This window comes from Cylas formicarius, unplaced genomic scaffold (genome assembly GCF_029955315.1).
Source record: "Cylas formicarius isolate icCylForm1 unplaced genomic scaffold, icCylForm1.1 PGA_scaffold_17__1_contigs__length_658801, whole genome shotgun sequence".
Lineage (NCBI taxonomy): Eukaryota > Metazoa > Arthropoda > Insecta > Coleoptera > Brentidae > Cylas > Cylas formicarius.
The window spans coordinates 70197-80224 of record NW_026844255.1 but is presented as its reverse complement, the minus strand read 5'-3'; positions in this window follow the sequence as shown (position 1 = coordinate 80224).

The following is a 10028-nucleotide window of genomic DNA, read 5'->3' as shown; positions in this document are numbered from 1 at the left end:
GGTAGATTTGGGTACAAAAAGAGGCGAAAAAGCAGATTCTGACTAAGATTTTATCGAAATCGGCAACTATTTGACTCAGAAAGGTTGCCTTACGTCGAAATCTAATAGTTTATTAAGGTTTTCGTTACTAAAATGCCCAAAGAGGCCGATTTTGACTAGAATTTGAGAGATATTGACATGAATATATAACTGTTTGTATCAAAAAATGATAGTTTAAACTGATATTTGCAGTTTTGATGCGGTTTTAGATACGATATGAATCGAAGAAGCCGATTTTGACTGGAATCTGTTTAAAATGACAAAGAAAAACCTATTATCAATTCAAGGAAGTGAATTTTTAAGTAGCTATCTGCAGTTTTAATGTAGATTTCAGTTCGCTAAGTTATGAAAATGCATGTTTTGGCTATAATCTTCCGTAAATCAAGGGCGAAAACCAATTATTTGTCCCAAAAAAGGTGTTTTAAGTATATATCTGCATTTCTAAGGTAGATTTGGGTACAATAAGAGGCGAAAAAGCAGATTCTGACTAAGATTTTATCGAAATCGGCAACTATTTGACTCAGAAAGGTTGCCTTACGTCGAAATCTAATAGTTTATTAAGGTTTTCGTTACTAAAATGCCCAAAGACGCCGATTTTGACTAGAATTTGAAAGATATTGACATGAATATATAACTGTTTGTATCAAAAAATGATAGTTTAAACTGATATTTGCAGTTTTGATGCGGTTTTAGATACGATATGAATCGAAGAAGCCGATTTTGACTGGAATCTGTTTAAAATGACAAAGAAAAACCTATTATCAATTCAAGGAAGTGAATTTTTAAGTAGTTATCTGCAGTTTTAATGTAGATTTCAGTTCGCTAAGTTATGAAAATGCATGTTTTGGCTATAATCTTCCGTAAATCAAGGGCGAAAACCAATTATTTGTCCCAAAAGAAGGTGTTTTAAGTATATATCTGCATTGCTAAGGTAGATTTGGGTACAATGAGAGGCGAAAAAGCAGATTCTGACTAAGATTTTATCGAAATCGGCAACTATTTGACTCAGTAAGGTTGCCTTACGTCGAAATCTAATAGTTTATTAAGGTTTTCGTTACTAAAATGCCCAAAGACGCCGATTTTGACTAGAATTTGAAAGATATTGACATGAATATATAACTGTTTGTATCTAAAAATGATAGTTTAAACTGATATTTGCAGTTTTGGTGCGGTTTTAGATACGATATGAATCGAAGAAGCCGATTTTGACTGGAATCTGTTTAAAATGGCAAAGAAAAACCTATTATCAATTCAAGGAAGTGAATTTTTAAGTAGCTATCTGCAGTTTTAATGTAGATTTCAGTTCGCTAAGTTATGAAAATGCATTTTTTGGCTATAATCTTCCGTAAATCAAGGGCGAAAACCAATTATTTGTCCCAAAAGAAGGTGTTTTAAGTATATATCTGCATTTCTAAGGTAGATTTGGGTACAATAAGAGGCGAAAAAGCAGATTCTGACTAAGATTTTATCGAAATCGGCAACTATTTGACTCAGAAAGGTTGCCTTACGTCGAAATCTAATAGTTTATTAAGGTTTTCGTTACTAAAATGCCCAAAGACGCCGATTTTGACTAGAATTTGAAAGATATTGACATGAATATATAACTGTTTGCATCAAAAAATGATAGTTTAAACTGATATTTGCAGTTTTGATGGGGTTTTAGGTACGATATGAGTCGAAGAAGCCGATTTTGACTGGAATCTGTTTAAAATGACAAAGAAAAACCTATTATCAATTCAAGGAAGTGATTTTTTAAGTAGTTATCTGCAGTTTTAATGTAGATTTCAGTTCGCTAAGTTATGAAAATGCATGTTTTGGCTATAATCTTCCGTAAATCAAGAGCGAAAACCAATTATTTGTCCCAAAAGAAGGTGTTTTAAGTATATATCTGCATTTCTAAGGTAGATTTGGGTACAATAAGAGGCGAAAAAGCAGATTCTGACTAAGATTTTATCGTAATCGGCAACTATTTGACTCAGAAACGTTGCCTTACGTCGAAATCTAATAGTTTATTAAGGTTTTCGTTACTAAAATGCTCAAAGACGCCGATTTTGACTAGAATTTGAAAGATATTGACATAAATATATAACTGTTTGTATCAAAAAATGATAGTTTAAACTGATATTTGCAGTTTTGATGCGGTTTTAGATACGATATGAATCGAAGAAGCCGATTTTGACTGGAATCTGTTTAAAATGACAAAGAAAAACCTATTATCAATTCAAGGAAGTGAATTTTTAAGTAGTTATCTGCAGTTTTAATGTAGATTTCAGTTCGCTAAGTTATGAAAATGCATGTTTTGGCTATAATCTTCCGTAAACCAAGGGCGAAAACCAATTATTTGTCGCAAAAGAAGGTGTTTTAAGTATATATCTGCATTTCTAAGGTAGATTTGGGTACAATAAGAGGCGAAAAAGCAGATTCTGGCTAAGATTTTATCGAAATCGGCAACTATTTGACTCAGAAACGTTGCCTTACGTCGAAATCTAATAGTTTATTGAGGTTTTCGTTACTAAAATGCCCAAAGACGCCGATTTTGACTAGAATTTGAAAGATATTGACATGAATATATAACTGTTTGTATCAAAAAATGATAGTTTAAACTGATATTTGCAGTTTTGATGCGGTTTTAGGTACGATATGAATCGAAGAAGCCGATTTTGACTGGAATCTGATGACAAAGAAAAACCTATTACCAATTCAAGGAAGTGAATTTTTAAGTAGTTATCTGAAATCGGCAACTATTTGACTCAGAAAGGTTGCCTTACGTCGAAATCTAATAGTTTATTAAGGTTTTCGTTACTAAAATGCCCAAAGACGGCGATTTTGACTAGAATTTGAAAGATATTGACATGAATATATAACTGTTTGTATCAAAAAATGATAGTTTAAACTGATATTTGCAGTTTTGATGCGGTTTTAGATACGATATGAATCGAAGAAGCCGATTTTGACTGGAATCTGTTTAAAATGACAAAGAAAAACCTCTTATCAATTCAAGGAAGTGAATTTTTAAGTAGTTATCTGCAGTTTTAATGTAGATTTCAGTTCGCTAAGTTATGAAAATGCATGTTTTGGCTATAATCTTACGTAAATCAAATGCGAAAACCAATTATTTGTCCCAAAAGAAAGTGTTTTAAGTATATATCTGCATTTCTAAGGTAGATTTGGTTACAATAAGAGGCGAAAAAGCAGATTCTGACTAAGATTTTATCGAAATCGGCAACTATTTGACTCAGAAAATTTGCCTTACGTCGAAATCTAATAGTTTATTAAGGTTTTCGTTACTAAAATGCCCAAAGACGCCGATTTTGACTAGAATTTGAGAGATATTGACATGAATATATAACTGTTTGTATCAAAAAATGATAGTTTAAACTGATATTTGCAGTTTTGATGCGGTTTTAGATACGATATGAATCGAAGAAGCCGATTTTGACTGGAATCTGTTTAAAATGACAAAGAAAAACCTATTATCAATTCAAGGAAGTGAATTTTTAAGTAGTTATCTGCAGTTTTAATGTAGATTTCAGTTCGCTAAGTTATGAAAATGCATGTTTTGGCTATAATCTTCCGTAAATCAAGGGCGAAAACCAATTATTTGTCCCAAAAGAAGGTGTTTTAAGTATATATCTGCATTTCTAAGGTAGATTTGGGTACAATAAGAGGCGTTAAAGCAGATTCTGACTAAGATTTTATCGAAATCGGCAACTATTTGACTTAGAAAGGTTGCCTTACGTCGAAATCTAATAGTTTATTAAGGTTTTCGTTACTAAAATGCCCAAAGACGCCGATTTTGACTAGAATTTGAAAGATATTGACATGAATATATAACTGTTTGTATCAAAAAATGATAGTTTAAACTGATATTTGCAGTTTTGATGCGGTTTTAGATACGATATGAATCGAAGAAGCCGATTTTGACTGGAATCTGTTTAAAATGACAAAGAAAAACCTATTATCAATTCAAGGAAGTGAATTTTTATGTAGTTATCTGCAGTTTTAATGTAGATTTCAGTTCGCTAAGTTATGAAAATGCATGTTTTGGCTATAATCTTCCGTAAATCAAGGGCGAAAACCAATTATTTGTCCCAAAAGAAGGTGTTTTAAGTATATATCTGCATTTCTAAGGTAGATTTGGGTACAATAAGAGGCGAAAAAGCAGATTCTGACTAAGATTTTATCGAAATCGGCAACTATTTGACTCAGAAAGGTTGCCTTACGTCGAAATCTAATAGTTTATTAAGGTTTTCGTTACTAAAATGCCCAAAGACGCCGATTTTGACTAGAATTTGAAAGATATTGACATGAATATATAACTGTTTGTATCAAAAAATGATAGTTTAAACTGATATTTGCAGTTTTGATGCGGTTTTAGATACGATATGAATCGAAGAAGCCGATTTTGACTGGAATCTGTTTAAAATGACAAAGAAAAACCTATTATCAATTCAAGGAAGTGAATTTTTAAGTAGTTATCTGCAGCTTTAATGTAGATTTCAGTTCGCTAAGTTATGAAAATGCATGTTTTGGCTATAATCTTCCGTAAATCAAGGGCGAAAAGCAATTATTTGTCCCAAAAGAAGTTGTTTTAAGTATATATCTGCATTTCTAATATAGATTTGGGTACAATAAGAGGCGAAAAAGCAGATTCTGACTAAGATTTTATCGAAATCGGCAACTATTTGACTCAGAAAGGTTGCCTTACGTCGAAATCTAATAGTTTATTAAGGTTTTCGTTAATAAAATGCCCAAAGACGCCGATTTTGACTAGAATTTGAAAGATATTGACATGAATATATAACTGTTTGTATCAAAAAATGATAGTTTAAACTGATATTTGCAGTTTTGATGCGGTTTTAGATACGATATGAATCGAAGAAGCCGATTTTGACTGGAATCTGTTTAAAATGACAAAGAAAAACCTATTATCAATTCAAGGAAGTGAATTTTTAAGTAGTTATCTGCAGTTTTAATGTAGATTTCAGTTCGCTAAGTTATGAAAATGCATGTTTTGGCTATAATCTTCGGTAAATCAAGGGCGAAAACCAATTATTTGTCCCAAAAGAAGGTGTTTTAAGTATATATCTGCATTTCTAAGGTAGATTTGGGTACAATAAGAGGCGAAAAAGCAGATTCTGACTAAGATTTTATCGAAATCGGCAACTATTTGACTCAGAAAGGTTGCCTTACGTCGAAATCTAATAGTTTATTAAGGTTTTCGTTACTAAAATGCCCAAAGACGCCGATTTTGACTAGAATTTGAAAGATATTGACATGAATATATAACTGTTTGTATCAAAAAATGATAGTTTAAACTGATATTTGCAGTTTTGATGCGGTTTTAGATACGATATGAACCGAAGAAGCCGATTTTGACTGGAATCTGTTTAAAATGACAAAGAAAAACCTATTATCAATTCAAGGAAGTGAATTTTTAAGTAGTTATCTGCAGTTTTAATGTAGATTTCAGTTCGCTAAGTTATGAAAATGCATGTTTTGGCTATAATCTTCTGTAAATCAAGGGCGAAAACCAATTATTTGTCCCAAAAGAAGGTGTTTTAAGTATATATCTGCATTTCTAAGGTAGATTTGGTTACAATAAGAGGCGAAAAAGCAGATTCTGACTAAGATTTTATCGAAATCGGCAACTATTTGACTCAGAAAATTTGCCTTACGTCGAAATCTAATAGTTTATTAAGGTTTTCGTTACTAAAATGCCCAAAGACGCCGATTTTGACTAGAATTTGAGAGATATTGACATGAATATATAACTGTTTGTATCAAAAAATGATAGTTTAAACTGATATTTGCAGTTTTGATGCGGTTTTAGATACGATATGAATCGAAGAAGCCGATTTTGACTGGAATCTGTTTAAAATGACAAAGAAAAACCTATTATCAATTCAAGGAAGTGAATTTTTAAGTAGTTATCTGCAGTTTTAATGTAGATTTCAGTTCGCTAAGTTATGAAAATGCATGTTTTGGCTATAATCTTCCGTAAATCAAGGGCGAAAACCAATTATTTGTCCCAAAAGAAGGTGTTTTAAGTATATATCTGCATTTCTAAGGTAGATTTGGGTACAATAAGAGGCGAAAAAGCAGATTCTGACTAAGATTTTATCGAAATCGGCAACTATTTGACTTAGAAAGGTTGCCTTACGTCGAAATCTAATAGTTTATTAAGGTTTTCGTTACTAAAATGCCCAAAGACGCCGATTTTGACTAGAATTTGAAAGATATTGACATGAATATATAACTGTTTGTATCAAAAAATGATAGTTTAAACTGATATTTGCAGTTTTGATGCGGTTTTAGATACGATATGAATCGAAGAAGCCGATTTTGACTGGAATCTGTTTAAAATGACAAAGAAAAACCTATTATCAATTCAAGGAAGTGAATTTTTAAGTAGTTATCTGCAGTTTTAATGTAGATTTCAGTTCGCTAAGTTATGAAAATGCATGTTTTGGCTATAATCTTCCGTAAATCAAGGGCGAAAACCAATTATTTGTCCCAAAAGAAGGTGTTTTAAGTATATATCTGCATTTCTAAGGTAGATTTGGGTACAATAAGAGGCGAAAAAGCAGATTCTGACTAAGATTTTATCGAAATCGGCAACTATTTGACTCAGAAAGGTTGCCTTACGTCGAAATCTAATAGTTTATTAAGGTTTTCGTTACTAAAATGCCCAAAGACGCCGATTTTGACTAGAATTTGAAAGATATTGACATGAATATATAACTGTTTGTATCAAAAAATGATAGTTTAAACTGATATTTGCAGTTTTGATGCGGTTTTAGATACGATATGAATCGAAGAAGCCGATTTTGACTGGAATCTGTTTAAAATGACAAAGAAAAACCTATTATCAATTCAAGGAAGTGAATTTTTAAGTAGTTATCTGCAGCTTTAATGTAGATTTCAGTTCGCTAAGTTATGAAAATGCATGTTTTGGCTATAATCTTCCGTAAATCAAGGGCGAAAAGCAATTATTTGTCCCAAAAGAAGTTGTTTTAAGTATATATCTGCATTTCTAATATAGATTTGGGTACAATAAGAGGCGAAAAAGCAGATTCTGACTAAGATTTTATCGAAATCGGCAACTATTTGACTCAGAAAGGTTGCCTTACGTCGAAATCTAATAGTTTATTAAGGTTTTCGTTAATAAAATGCCCAAAGACGCCGATTTTGACTAGAATTTGAAAGATATTGACATGAATATATAACTGTTTGTATCAAAAAATGATAGTTTAAACTGATATTTGCAGTTTTGATGCGGTTTTAGATACGATATGAATCGAAGAAGCCGATTTTGACTGGAATCTGTTTAAAATGACAAAGAAAAACCTATTATCAATTCAAGGAAGTGAATTTTTAAGTAGTTATCTGCAGTTTTAATGTAGATTTCAGTTCGCTAAGTTATGAAAATGCATGTTTTGGCTATAATCTTCGGTAAATCAAGGGCGAAAACCAATTATTTGTCCCAAAAGAAGGTGTTTTAAGTATATATCTGCATTTCTAAGGTAGATTTGGGTACAATAAGAGGCGAAAAAGCAGATTCTGACTAAGATTTTATCGAAATCGGCAACTATTTGACTCAGAAAGGTTGCCTTACGTCGAAATCTAATAGTTTATTAAGGTTTTCGTTACTAAAATGCCCAAAGACGCCGATTTTGACTAGAATTTGAAAGATATTGACATGAATATATAACTGTTTGTATCAAAAAATGATAGTTTAAACTGATATTTGCAGTTTTGATGCGGTTTTAGATACGATATGAACCGAAGAAGCCGATTTTGACTGGAATCTGTTTAAAATGACAAAGAAAAACCTATTATCAATTCAAGGAAGTGAATTTTTAAGTAGTTATCTGCAGTTTTAATGTAGATTTCAGTTCGCTAAGTTATGAAAATGCATGTTTTGGCTATAATCTTCCGTAAATCAAGGGCGAAAACCAATTATTTGTCCCAAAAGAAGGTGTTTTAAGTATATATCTGCATTTCTAAGGTAGATTTGGTTACAGTAAGAGGCGAAAAAGCAGATTCTGACTAAGATTTTATCGAAATCGGCAACTATTTGACTCAGAAAATTTGCCTTACGTCGAAATCTAATAGTTTATTAAGGTTTTCGTTACTAAAATGCCCAAAGACGCCGATTTTGACTAGAATTTGAGAGATATTGACATGAATATATAACTGTTTGTATCAAAAAATGATAGTTTAAACTGATATTTGCAGTTTTGATGCGGTTTTAGATACGATATGAATCGAAGAAGCCGATTTTGACTGGAATCTGTTTAAAATGACAAAGAAAAACCTATTATCAATTCAAGGAAGTGAATTTTTAAGTAGCTATCTGCAGTTTTAATGTAGATTTCAGTTCGCTAAGTTATGAAAATGCATGTTTTGGCTATAATCTTCCGTAAATCAAGGGCGAAAACCAATTATTTGTCCCAAAAAAGGTGTTTTAAGTATATATCTGCATTTCTAAGGTAGATTTGGGTACAATAAGAGGCGAAAAAGCAGATTCTGACTAAGATTTTATCGAAATCGGCAACTATTTGACTCAGAAAGGTTGCCTTACGTCGAAATCTAATAGTTTATTAAGGTTTTCGTTACTAAAATGCCCAAAGACGCCGATTTTGACTAGAATTTGAAAGATATTGACATGAATATAAAACTGTTTGTATCAAAAAATGATAGTTTAAACTGATATTTGCAGTTTTGATGCGGTTTTAGATACGATATGAATCGAAGAAGCCGATTTTGACTGGAATCTGTTTAAAATGACAAAGAAAAACCTATTATCAATTCAAGGAAGTGAATTTTTAAGTAGTTATCTGCAGTTTTAATGTAGATTTCAGTTCGCTAAGTTATGAAAATGCATGTTTTGGCTATAATCTTCCGTAAATCAAGGGCGAAAACCAATTATTTGTCCCAAAAGAAGGTGTTTTAAGTATATATCTGCATTGCTAAGGTAGATTTGGGTACAATGAGAGGCGAAAAAGCAGATTCTGACTAAGATTTTATCGAAATCGGCAACTATTTGACTCAGTAAGGTTGCCTTACGTCGAAATCTAATAGTTTATTAAGGTTTGCGTTACTAAAATGCCCAAAGACGCCGATTTTGACTAGAATTTGAAAGATATTGACATGAATATATAACTGTTTGTATCTAAAAATGATAGTTTAAACTGATATTTGCAGTTTTGATGCGGTTTTAGATACGATATGAATCGAAGAAGCCGATTTTGACGGGAATCTGTTTAAAATGACAAAGAAAAACCTATTATCAATTCAAGAAAGTGAATTTTTAAGTAGCTATCTGCAGTTTTAATGTAGATTTCAGTTCGCTAAGTTATGAAAATGCATTTTTTGGCTATAATCTTCCGTAAATCAAGGGCGAAAACCAATTATTTGTCCCAAAAGAAGGTGTTTTAAGTATATATCTGCATTTCTAAGGTAGATTTGGGTACAATAAGAGGCGAAAAAGCAGATTCTGACTAAGATTTTATCGAAATCGGCAACTTATTGACTCAGAAAGGTTGCCTTACGTCGAAATCTAATAGTTTATTAAGGTTTTCGTTACTAAAATGCCCAAAGACGCCGATTTTGACTAGAATTTGAAAGATATTGACATGAATATATAACTGTTTATATCAAAAAATGATAGTTTAAACTGATATTTGCAGTTTTGATGCGGTTTTAGATACGATATGAATCGAAGAAGCCGATTTTGACTGGAATTTGTTTAAAATGACAAAGAAAAACCTATTATCAATTCAAGGAAGTGAATTTTTAAGTAGCTATCTGCAGTTTTAATGTAGATTTCAGTTCGCTAAGTTATGAAAATGCATGTTTTGGCTATAATCTTCCGTAAATCAAGGGCGAAAACCAATTATTTGTCCCAAAAAAGGTGTTTTAAGTATATATCTGCATTTCTAAGGTAGATTTGGGTACAATAAGAGGCGAAAAAGCAGATTCTG